Here is a 14,025-nt window from a genome sequence, read left to right as displayed (position 1 = left end):
TAACCATTGGATAGATAAACAGTGCATACACACACACTCACACATGCACAAGCACTCACACACATGCACACACACACACACACACACACACACACACAGTAACTACATATACAAACATACACATGCGTATGTGTGTTTGTGCTTACATGTATTTACATGTTCATTTATTCATTTATATTTTAATATGTTTTTTAATTTTGAAATACAAATGAAAAACAGCTGAATGGAGTGGATGGTTATCACTCAGATTCATCTGTCTGAGATGCTATACATAGAGATTCTAATTAGAGCGATATGTTGCGGCATGACTCTTCCACTCATCAAAATAATTATAATTTACGTGAATTTTTTTTTAACGCTGAAAATAGATCAATGGTGCTTGATGTAGTTCAGAGTTTTAGCTGGCCATTTTTTTTTTCACACTGCTCTGACAATTACAATTTGAATTTGTGTGTGATTGAACTGACCCGCTTACAAGCTGAAGTGTCCTTGTTCCTTTAACATTAAGGTCATGACACACACCCTCTCCTAGTTCTCCTGGTCATTAATACGAGCAAGCCTTTCTCCAGATAACATTTCACTAATGACAATAAATGGGAACTGTATTGTCAGGATATCATTTAAACATTTTCATAGGCTCTTCATGGACAGAGCTGCTCAGAGCCGTATCAGCTGTTCTCTGTAAATGCAGATGGGTATCTGTCATTGCCGCATTGGTATAAGGCCAACATTAAAAGTGCTGGATATTGAGTTGTGACAGTTCAAGGAAACACAGACTGTTAGCGTATTCAGAGTGATCCGTGCCAAGGTCAGCGCTCCAACCCTTCTCAGCCTGCACACGGCAAGGCACGCAAGAATAAGGGTGTATTGCATCCGAGACCACAGGAGAAGACAATCTGATGTCATGACTTGTCTACACTGCCAACACTTTGAAAAACGATGCAAACTGCACAACAGCTTTAATAAAAATGAATGTATGACACAGCCAGTATCCAGATCTAAGCTAACTAATGGTCTCCTCATTTCCAGTATAAACAGATAAATAAATATATATATATATTTAAATATATAAAATATAAGAAAAGCGCTCTCTCTCTCTCTCTCTCTATATATATATATATATATATATATATATATATATATATATATATATAAGCGGAGGGAGAAAACTCTTGGTCTCAAACACTATATACTGCAAATGCATTGGATTCTAATATGAGTCTAGTGCATGTGTATATATGTATATATATATATATATATATATATACATATATTTATGTATATATATATATATATATATATATATATATATATATATATATATATATATATACATAGAGATATAGATATATATAGATATAGAAAGAGAGAGAGAGAGAGAGAGAGCTTTTTTTGGTCTCAGAGACTATACATTGCGAATTGACCTGCATTCTGTTACGAGCCCCCTCTCCCCTGCCACACCTGGGTCCTCGGCTGGCGTGTGGCTGTCACTCGCGGTCGCCATGGCGCGGGATTGATGACAGCCATTCACTGATGAAGCTGTATACATCATTTCTGTCCAGGGCTGCACTGGCCAGATGGACCCTGAACATCCATCCACTGTCAGGGACACATCTGTTCCGCTTGCTGCTTAGAGTATTAACAAGTCATTCACTACCCGAAAGGATTGCACCAAGCGTGGGCAGGACATTGGCACACAGTGCTTTCTGTTAAAGACATAGCATCACTTTACAAGGGCGGGAATAGATCTTTTTTCTTCTTCTCCTTCTTCTTCTTGTAAATTTACAGGAACTCTTTGTCCTGAGCAATGTTGTCACAGTGGGTTGGATGTTTACCCCGCTCGGTACCTTGTGTTTTGGGATCGCTCTGTGATCGCTTACGGGGGGGGGGGGGGGTCTTTGTTACACCCCCATTGTTCTGTCTCATTTTGTCTTTTTCCAGCTTCAGAATCATCTGCTCGCAATGAGAGTTCAGGCAGGAAGCCTTCTCTTCCTTTCTTTGTGTATGACAAGGACACACAAAATCCTGAAAGAGGGTACACAGGCGTTATTCGTCTGGCTGAAGGCTGCTACACAAAGACAGAGGCAAAATGTTCTTTAATCCTCCCATCAGTCTCTCATCCCAGTTTCTTACATGAATAATGTGTTATATTAAATTATTATTAATATTATTTATATATTTATTTAGCCATCATAAAGGCTGACTTGTAAGGAATAGTAGTTCAAGAGCATGTCAGTTAAACGAGGCGTGATAACAGCTCTGCTGAGGACTTAAGTACAGCCAACAACTTAATGCAATAAATACAGAAAATGCACTCTAATTATTAAAAACTATTATTACAACACAAAATGCTTGGCTGCGTTAACACTATGGTAGATTATGACTTAATGAAACAGCATTGCATAAGAGTTTCTTAAAACAAAAGTGAATTTCAAAGATTTGCGGTCTTTGTCTGACTTTGTCTGAGGTCCAGTTACAGTTTGAAGTGGTGTGAACATAGCAGGCAGCATCGGATGCTTTGTGTAACAGTGGTGCTGAATGGTATAGCTAGTTCATTCCACTGCTGACCGACTAGATGAGGGTATAAGGAGGCCTCCCTCAGCCATGAGTGTACAGAGTGAGGGACAGCCATAAGGCCGGCTCAGGTGCAGGGAACGGACATGGACGTAGTCAGATATTAGCCCACGTCAGCGTGAGGGCACAGTGTAGCTAAGAGCTTGATGCGCCAGGGCCACGGTGTTGAGACGCATCTACACTGTCAGGGCCAATCAGCAGGGGAATGAGACAGGAAGAAGGTTAGCTCTGCAATAGGTGGGCAGTCAGAAGACCACCTGAGCAACACAGGTGTGTATTAGGTGGTCTCACAGCATCGGCCAGAGGCAAGCTACTGTAGCTGCTGGCAGGTGAAAGAGAAGGGCCTAGACCAGCATCTGTGTTACAAAGATGATAAGGATGACAAACGGATTCTATGGATGCTTGAATAGGCAGTAATGGGTCAGTGATTATTGTGACAGTTTCCATGGTTATATTTACTATTGCGCTGTTAGTGGTATATGTGCATGGAGAATAAATGCACTAAATATTCAAGTATTTGAATGAAAAAATACTATATGTGTTTTCTGGGAGAAATGTGCTATAGTAATGAATTACAGGACACAAATATATTTGTACTCCATAATATACCATCATGGTATATCAGATTACACATATGTATTATACATTATCTGAACGGAAATATGGTATAGGAAGCCGGTCAAAATTATGTCCATATTTACCTTCAAAAAGCTAATTCTGCCAAGCATGTATCCATTTGCACTTTCAGTCTCAAACAATGAATTTGGATGAGTGACATACTTCATTTTGTAATGCATCTGTATTTGTTTTGTAGTAGAAGGTCCAAATTGACATTACAGTGAGATCCAAAATGTATTTCCTAGTTCATAATTCCAGTAAAAGTTATTTGTTATTTGTATTACTCTGTTTTGAACAATTTTATCGAATGTCGTTTAAATGTTAAGTGTGTACAAATGAGTAGACCGCAGAGGGGAATAAAAAATAACTGTAACTCCCGTTAGAAAAACCTGCCCACTCAGTTCCCTTCTAAAACACTGTTCCCTCTCTCCATTCCCACACCGGAGAGAGAGTGATCTATAAAAAAAGCCACTAGCGCGTTTCCGATGGGAAACCCTGCTGTTTGTTATTAATCTTCCCGTGCTCCGTGATGAAAGGTTACACAACAGTCTCTGCCTTTCGGCACGCAGGTGCAGGCTAGGCTCGGCGGCGGGCCGGCTCTGTCCCCCCCTGCGCCGGGCGGGCACTTAGTGAAGCTGAGTCCATTAGACTCCCCATGAGGAGACGAGGGAAGGCGAGAGAGGAAGCTGTGTGAAGTTATTCATTGTCTTACGACTCAATTCTAATCACCTCACTCAGCATGACAGACAGAGGCGCTTTTCTCTGTGATTGAGAGTATTGATTTCTCGGGGGGCCCTGTCTGAGCACATCTGCGAGACGCAATCAGAGCTTTCACTTTCAAAAAACCTCTTCATCTGCCTTAATCATCTGATCAATAATTAGCGTCAGGATAGTGGATGTCTGACAAAGCTATCTCCGACAACTATTTTTTTTTTTTTCTTTCTCTCGCCCTCCCTCCTTCTGCGGGGAACGGATTTGCTGAATCAAGGTGATCTGGCAGACAAGAGGGGTAAGCAGTTAGCACGGCAGGGTGGAGCCCCTCACAGAAATGACACCCTGACCCTCAGGTTACACCCCCCCCCAACACCCCCAACTTCTCCTTCCTCTAGGCCCCTCCCCCTGCCGATCAAACAAGATTAGTCAGCCTGCTGTCGCCATCATGAATATCAAGGCCTCAAGACCAGCTGGTATTGAAATCCAGTGCTTCAGTTTCTATCAGTACTATCTTGAAGTTGTTAATGGGCAAATAATTAATGAAAAATCTAATGAAATAGCCCACTTCGTAATGTTGGGCAAGTGATGTCTCAGGGAAAAAAAAAAAACTAAATCAGGAATTTTGGAGCATCTGGACCTGTACTTTAAAGTTTTGACGCAAAATTTAGGCCTGGTCCAACCCCCAGGCTGACATGTGAACTTTATCTGAACTTATAGGATATATAGGGATTCATAAACTTGAACTGCACCCAAATGCACCACAATTTCGTTGTACCCCGCCATGCAATGACAATATAGTCTATTCTGATTCTGATGACATTAACCTTGACTGTCATAAATTCACTAAAATTCATAAAAAACTAAAAAATTGAATACAGTATTTGTCCACTGACAACAATAACAATAATTACATGTCAAATATCTTTCCAGTACAGAATATTGTGAATCAACAGTAAAACCTGTCAATTATTACAATGTAATTGAATTAGTCAGTTTAACATTTCTTAAATCAATCATAGTTATTGAATTTTTTTCAGAATTTTAAGTGAAATGTCTAGCTTGCAGACTTAAAATTTATTGCATTTTTATTATTAGATTTTTTTCTTACCTTTGGGATTAGTACTGTTTACAGCTGCTAGCTAGCTAACAGCTGTTTCTGCACCACATGTTCACATTGCCAGTGAACGGGTATGACAGGAAATATTGTAATACTGAAAATCAAAAAATGACAAAACATGTTGTGGTACTGACTTTCATTAAAGCTAGCTAGAATGTAATACACATTTTCTTCCCAAAGATATCTTGTCAATGGAATTTTATCCTGCTATTCTCATTGTGTCCATTACTCCTCCTGCCCATTATTTCTTGGGGGTACATTGTATTGTGACAATTTCATACTGTGATATCCTTTTTTGTGAAACGTATCATATTGTGAGGTCAATGTACTTTCTCATACCTACCAATAAAACATACACTGAAAAACAAAGCTAACTACAAGCTAGCTAGCTGTCAGTTTCATGATTCAGTTCTTTGGTCTTATGACATACATTACATTAGTATGTCATACATGTTACATTCATATAACAGACTTGATGATTATCATTTACAGGACACCCACTGAATAAACCCCGGACGTCAACGGGTGGGCAAGCTGCTGCAGCCAGTCTACGTGTTTTGTTAGCATTGTGCTCTGCCATACTGTCTGGATGTTGTACCAGCATTTCTTGATCTGTGGAAAGAGTTTCACTTTTGGCTCACTCTGTAAACACCTCTCAGAGCTGCGTCTGCAGACAGATTAGAACGATAAACCCACAGCCAGTGGATACCTGTGCAATCTCTTCAGCTGTAAAGTGACCTTTTTTTTGGTGTTGTAGACTACATAAACACAGTTGCATGCACTATATGATCCATAATAATATGTGTGAAAGATAATCACCCACGTCAAATGAACTCCATGGCCCTCCCAACTTAACTTTTAATTCTTATCACAGGAGCTCCTTTATCCTGCTTCCTTTTCACTAGCAGCCAAATGCCACTGTACGTGAGCATTGCACTAACCGGTTTCTCCCCAACACTTCCCTCAAAGGTTGATTAATCCAGTAGGGTAAGCAGGTGGAGGATAATTCTGGCATTTCCCTCTATACAGGGAAACCTACGGTGAGTCATTCTTTTATCACTGTCACCCCTGCCCAAGTGTGCTCCATCTGAATAAGCCTAATCAGGGTGTTAGAAACTCCTAATCTCTGCTGTAGACAATGGCAGGACAGTCGGCAGTCGCAAAACAAGTCCAGTGGTTGTTTTTAGTGATTCTCCCTCTGCCTATTGGCCAGGCGTCTGTGGGCAGAAAGATAAGTCCAACATGGCTTTCAAACCACTTGGCTATATTTCACCAAGTTTAAAACAAACAAATGCAAAATACTTTTACTGCATTTCAATGTAAAAAAAAAAGTGCCTTTTTGTCACCACATGGCTGTTTCCATTCTGCGTGTTTGTGAAGCTTCATGTATTACATTACATTACATTACATTACATTACATTACATGCATGACGTAATTTCTGTTGTGTCTCTTGCTTGTTCTACCTGCCCTGGATGGGAGGCCATCAGTAGCCTTGCCCAACACTGCACCCGCCCCAACGTTGTGTACAGTACACAGTTCTGATAGGGAAACAATACAACAAAGTCAGCTATCACAAGCAAGCTGCTGAAGGCAGGTTCGGGAGCCTTGCAATTGTACAAGAGGGATATAAATCACAAGAGTTTCTCAAAACCTACATCATACTGTGGAGGAGAGGAGAGAGACTGAACGAAAGCACCTCCATAGCACCAATTCATTTCAGGGAGAAAATGTGAATATGTAAATGCACACGTTTCGGAGAAAAGTTTCAGTACCGCTCCCAACGTTCTTTGACCCTGAAAAAGAAGTTTGATTTGTCGCATTTCATTTACATTAACAACAAAAAAAAAAGGATCAAAAAGTTTTGGCTTGCTTTCACTAGGTAGTGTTTGTACTTCGTCTCAAGGTGGTTTCACTGATCATGGCCACCAAACATAACTGCAAACTGCTCTGTGAAAAAATACATTATTATTATTATTATTATTATTATTATTATTATTATTATTATTATCATTATTATTTATCTATTCATTTATTTTAAACTACCAAAACACATTTATGAAGGCATTAAAAATTGGAAAGAAAATAAATCAAGTAGTAGTAATGATATTAATAATAATTATTTTGGAATTACTCTAGTATGAAATTGTCTTATGCTTATGAGCAGTTATGTTGTGGCTGGTAACTCTTTTGGCATGTCAGACATTTCTCTCTGAGGTAGCGTTGGCCTTTCATATGTGCTCCTTTCTGTTAGCACTAGGGAGGCAGGACAAGTGTATGTCATTGTTAGAGTGCACCTTGGAAAACACCGCATGAATCATGCAGGAGAGGCAACAAAAGCGTCTCTCGCCCCGCACAAAAGCTGAAGCTGAGTATTCCTGTTTTAGATTCAAGTTTTATTCAGTGTACCTATTTCCTTCGGTCTCTTATGTTTCGGAATCCTTGGGAAATGTAAAGGACAACGTTCACCTTCCTACAAAGGTGCTCAATGTTGTATTATCAATGTGGTAATAGAAATCCATGGATATATAAGAGCGGGCACAATGGGCCTCTTTTCACAGGGAACCTTGGAAGCCCATAAGGAATTTACGAGGTTAATTTTTGGCTGGAACGATCCTTGAAAATTGGTAAATGTTTTGTGTGGACGTCTTTATTCTGAGAGAAAATTAATATTTGATATTGTGCATGTTGTGAAAGATTATGAAGCATATTTAAGTGAAGCATGTAACAGAAGTACATAGTGTTTTAATAAAGTATGGCATTGTTTTAAAATGTCCTTTTCATTGTTAAATCTTGCAAAAAATATCAGTATCAATAATTACAAGCAAAAGGCAAAAGATTTGCTTAAAAATAATGCATATAAGTTCCAAAGGCATTGTTAGGATTAGTATCAACATTTGACACCTGTAGCCAAGTTTTGATTTTTAGAGGAATTTAAATGAAGCCAATTGAATAAAATATGAAGGAGGGGGGAATTCGCCCTATGTATTACCCCACTGCTTTGTGATTTTTCCATTAGAGAAAGTCTAGTGCTTGATTGCATGTGCTCTTTATATATGTGAAAAACGTCAACCAAATGCTTCAAAGTGCCCATTTTCAATTACTTTCAATGAGAAATTCCAATATCAACTCCTACCTTTCAAGAGCAATGTACTCACAACCCTCATTCGCACTCAATAAAGCATCTCAATTTTGTAAGAGCCTATTGGAGTAAGAAAAAAAAAACCCCACCGTTGAAACAATTGATTATATAACACTGGAGGGTCTCAAGTAGTCTTTCCTCCGCTCTTAGCAGTTGCTCCGAGGGACCACAACTTCACTCTCTGTATGGAAAAAAAAAGACAGAAGAGCATAATCACTGCTTTTATAATGCATTCCACTCCTCACTGTGGCTGAAGTCCATCTCAAGCAAAGACGGCTCCAGGTATGGGAAACCATTCTGCTCAGTTCGAAACTATGCAATACAATGAAGGACTCCAAAGGAGTCTTTTAGACCCTTAATGCACAAAAGGTGCAGCAACATCCATGTTTTCAAGCTGGCTCAAAAGAAGTAAGTTCATTGTGTTTTGCTAACTGGTTGTGAGAATAGGTTTGTGAAATAATTAACAAATACAAGGGGATCACAGAGCATTTTGGAAGAAACTGACAGTATGTGGACACATTTTAAATCAAGTTTTTATATATATACATATATATATATATATATATATATATATATATATATTTTGTCCTTGATTTCTCATCCATTTCTCAGTTCCCTGATTTGGTGACACTTCAGAGACTGCGCTGGTAGTGCTGATGTCTGACTAATAGTGCCTGTCAGAGGTGTCAAAATCAGCTCTTATAGGGCCATGTCTGTGTTGGTCTTTCTTCCCTAATTCCCTTCCCTTCGTGATTCCATTAATGTACATAATCACACACAAACATTTACAACTGTTGACTTGAAAAAATACACTGCAGTAAAATATCTCTTGAATTTTTGTGTTAAAAAAACAACATGTAAATCTGTTTTAAATTAACTGCAGTTAATGTGTTAACATTCACAACCCCAGTGAATTTGTTTGGAGGGTTCTTAAAATTGTCCCCAGATCACAAGAAGACTTCAGGCAGTGTTTAGCTGAGTATTTCTTTTGTGTACTAATGGCTTAATTATTGAACTACTACAACACTGCTTTTCCCCGTTGTACAGCTTGTTCGAGACATGCCGTTTTTTGTCCAAGCTCCATTGGTATGTAATTCAATTAAATAAGTTCATAAATTGTGTTTATGCATGTCTAAGAGAAAAAATAAGGGGGAAAAAAAACACAAAATGCTGTTGCTGAAGAAGAACAAAATGGACCAGAGCAAAAGAACATTGGAGTAAAGGAAATCAGACTGGTGTGCTGCTGAAACTAATGCAAAGTGAACTGGCCCACAGGCGGCCACTGCAGATCAGTCTGAGTAATGCTGCAAACACACTTGCCACTCAAGATTACTGCCTCAGATAGGAACAGAGAGATTGTGGGTGGGTTTGTGTGTTTCACATCCTGCCTTCTGGGAGAGGGGAGAAAGAGGACTTGTGAGGGAGCTGTGACTGAGGTGTGGCACAGTGTGCTTCTAATCAAATTTCATAGGCAGATAAATAGTCAGCAGCACCTGTGGACGCTGTAGGTAGAGTTATATGGTTATAAAATGCTGCCCCCGTATGAAATTCCTTGCTTGTTTCTCTGTCTCTGTGTGAGGTTTGGTTGCCACCGACAATCATATCGTAACCTCAAAGAGCTTTACTGTTCATTTCCATTTTTTATGTCACAGACACTACCTGCTCGAATTGACCCCAGTAGTTTCTCACCTGAGAAGTATCTGCAGCATGTTGGGTGCGGAAACAGTGATTACAGTGATTGTGGCACATGTTTTCTTTTTTTTTTTTTTTTATAGGACAATCTTCCTGATGCTCGCTATCATCTTCATTACTTGTTCTTTTTCCAGATGACCAGATGCAAGTATAATTATATATCAATAATTACATTATTCATGTATAAGGTGAATGCTGTGAACATTTCTTAGCTTCTCACGTTGTTAGACAAACTGCGTCAAGTGAGAACTGCCTTACACTCCTTCGAGAGTGCTTATAGCCTCACATTCATTACAGCTGAGTGTGCTGTCTCTTTTGGTCTGTGTTGTGAGGAAATTCGGGGCGGGATGGCAGTGCCTTCCAGGCCCCTTGGTGCTGGAATTTTAGAGCAGGTAAGCACACCTTTCTGTTCTGTGGAAAGTCTACAGCATCAATCTGTCAGTCAGGTCCCCTACAGCAGAGAGCTCTGGCATGTGCTGTGCTCGTTAGGATTCACAATCATGTTGTCAGAATGTATTAAGTGCAACTCACCATGCATGTTTGAGGGCACGGATTGCGTTCCATTCAGCCCCTCCTCTTTGTGGAGTGCACAGAATTATTTCAGCACATGAAATGTATCAAGAGCATTATTGCAATGTCGATCATGAACTGTGAACTTTGAACCCAACTTGGTCTTTTAAGTGAAAAGTAGTCCTACTAACCCAAAACAGAAACATCTGAAAAAAAATTTTCAGTCATTCCTCCAATTGTCATTCAAAGGTTTGTGTGCATCATGTCTTCCTCATTAATAGAAATGCAGTGAATCGGTTAATCCTCTCCTCCTGTGTTGATGTTGCTTGGAATTTGTACACTTGTATTATCCACTCTTTTCACTTCAACAGAATGGGCAACAGCCGCTGAATATGAATTCAGTTCTTGGATGAATGGGGAAGTTCATCTCTTCTCTTAAATTGCATTTCTTTGGCTGTTAGTTGCAGTGTGAACAGCAATTATCAGACTCCACTTCAGACATAATGCATTAATGCCATCTGAAGGCAATATTCTGTCATTATTTATTATTTGCATGTATTATCTCTCCATGTTCAACATTGATTGCAAATCATCGTATTATATTCCTCTTGCCTCTTGCGAAGGTATCATACTTTTTTTCGGGGACGCTCTTAGACAGCGGGTGTGTTTGGCACGTTGCAAACAAGCAAACAAGCAAATCGATGCAGATGATTGCCCATTGTAATGAATGAATGCGCGGTAACGAAGCAGGGATTGAACAGGTGGTTTACGGTACCACTGCGGAGCAGCTCGGATGTCTGCAGGGAGCCCTGCAGTTCTCTCCCCCCAACCCCAACCCCAACCCCCCCCCCCTTTCTGCAGTGCTACGTAGCCGAACAGGTGGTGAAAAATGCATGTCCCCTGTTTACACATGCACAGGCATTCCGGAGATGCCACGAATAATGGAAGATGCAGCTGTCATGGCCGTATTGATTGCTCGGGCCCACGGTTTATTGTTCTGGACTGACCAACAACACCCTGCCGGGTGGGGGGGCGGGGGGTGCTGCAGCCTCCTCCAGCAAACAGGGAAGCCCGGGCGGTTTTCCGGTAAAGCTACATTTTTAATTGTTTGGCGTTCTGGCCAGCCCGCACGGCGTGAGGCCCTCTGGGATGTGGCTCTGGGTCGGGCCCTGACCTTTCCCTCACTGAGAGGAGCCTCATGCAGAGATTGACTGAGAAGCATATCAACGTGCCGGTGCTGCGACTCGCTCGCCATTTACCAGCTGCAAATAAAGATGCATCGCTGCGCGTTGCCGTGGCAGCTGTGCACCTGCAGCGCCCGTGTCGTGCTTCTCGCTCGGCTCGTCCTTTGCGGCGAAACGATATCGAGAGTGGTCAGTTTGGGGAGGGGCAGGGGGGAGTCTTACGAAAACTGTCAAGTCCAGGCTCGTGCACGTTGACGACAGTCAGCAGACTATCCTTGTAAAAAACATTGACAGTTAGCAGGTATCTTTGGTTTACTGTTATAAGTACTGTTGCCATATAATACAGATTCATGCAGAGCCATCCATGAAAATATCAGGTGTTGCTACACACATTAAAGATGGTACTGCAAGATGCCAAGACTGAACATGCTGACAGTCATTCAGACTCATGGCTATTGATCTGCTGAGATTAGTGTGAGTATTTTTTAGGATCTAAAAAGTGACATGTACTGATTACATGTGATTAATGAATTTATTCTATATCAGTTTTCTCTTATTAATTTGAATGATAATTATAATTTTTTTTTTTAGAAAAAAAAATATTAATGCCATGTTTCTGCTGTGTAAGTCCAGTACCTCATAGTGGCCTGCAAAGTAGGAGCAGGGGCAGGAAAAATACTCACGCTTAGCACTACAGTATCCCAGTACTGTGTTATCATCCCGTGCAATGAATATGCTGTTACTGATCATCGTCCAAATACTACATTTATTCTTCAATTCAGCAACTACCTGCAGTTTCTGCATGATAATATATCCTCCGGTTTGTCCTTTGAAAGTCCTGTCTGTCACACAAGCCAACCACGTGAAATTTAAACCAGGACATCTCCTTGACAGCGCTCCACGGATAGTTATGGCATCCACCCCACGGCTGGCTGCTTTCACACACTCACAGTCAGAGGCCAGATCATCTGGTGTAACCTTACTGCGAAACTGCATACAAATACTATCAGGAAAACACACACGTTCACACACGCCTACACAAACACACACACACATATGGATGCGCACACACACACGTGCACACCCATGCGCGCACACACACATACATACACACACACACACACACACACACACACACACACATACACACACACACACACACAAAACGCAAACACACAAACACACACACATAAGCGCGCACACACACATAGATGCATGCAGAGAGTTATATTTACAGTTAGTTATATTTACAAGCATGTGTGCTCCAATACATACATTCATTGTTGTTTTGTTGGGTTATATAAAATGCTTCATTGAAATCGATAAAGCTATATTTTGCATGTGTTGGTTACTTACATATTGTATAGGCATTGCAATGTGCTCTAGGTCCTTGGAAGTACGTGACTAAATGCAGTATTGATTTTTATATTTTAGCTCACGCATGATAACTTTAAAACCAAGAGGCACATTATGCCTCTGCAGAATAAACAAAAAAGTTGTGGCAAATGGTTCACTGTGAAAGTAAATGATGCGCTGGACAAAACCTCATTATAATGCCATCTCTCGAGTCCTGTGAATAGCCAAGGAGATTGGCTCCACCCACACAAGCAGTGCGTGTGAGCAATTTTGCTCTTTTTGGGAATTGACACAGTATACAGATAAGTAAATTCCATGTCCTGTCTGAGGCGTACATGTGAAGGAGTCCAAAGGTGCAGCTTGCACTGAGTAATCAATGGATGTGCTCATTGAGTTAAGTGTGAAACCAGTAATTAACGACAATCAGGAAGCCCAGAAGGCATTCTTAAAACCTATTCTCACAGTGCACAAAAAAAACAGGTTTGGCACAAATCAGGAGTTTGAAAAGCATGTTTGTCTGCTTTTTTTGGATCGTGTAAGAGTGGAGCGTTGATAGCATGACGGTGCATGCTTACTTTGCACGATCGGCAATAAAACCAACACAGTCTTTACCACGGTCAGTCTCACAACCTTAACAACAGTGGGAAGGGATGCCTCATGTCTACAGTGCAGAAATACATTGGAGGAGGAGCTAACACTGTTTGATGATGTTTTGACATGCGATCTGCACTCCATGTTGTGTCATTGACCTGTTTCGCAGAATCCACTGTGATCTACCGTGTCAACTGTACATTACCTATACAAGCCATTAACGTAGTTTTATTTATTAAATCAGTGCAGATGCTGTATTTTTTATTAAAGTCCTTTATCCATGAAAAGCATAACCTATGGGAAGTACAATAAGAGAATGTGTTGTGATTAAGACATATATTTAGGTTTGAAATATGTGTATATGATTTATTATTCTATGTTTGTTTGGACATTAGATCACCATTTGAAAGATCTCATTGACATTAATCAACCATATCAATGCTTCATCCATTGCAAATTGCATGTTTTAGATAACAAAAAGCATTCAACTATGATGTATGAGATTTACAGAAAGTTGTTAAGTGTGTGG

This window comes from Megalops cyprinoides, chromosome 11 (assembly GCF_013368585.1).
Source record: "Megalops cyprinoides isolate fMegCyp1 chromosome 11, fMegCyp1.pri, whole genome shotgun sequence".
Lineage (NCBI taxonomy): Eukaryota > Metazoa > Chordata > Actinopteri > Elopiformes > Megalopidae > Megalops > Megalops cyprinoides.
This window is presented reverse-complemented; position numbering follows the sequence as displayed.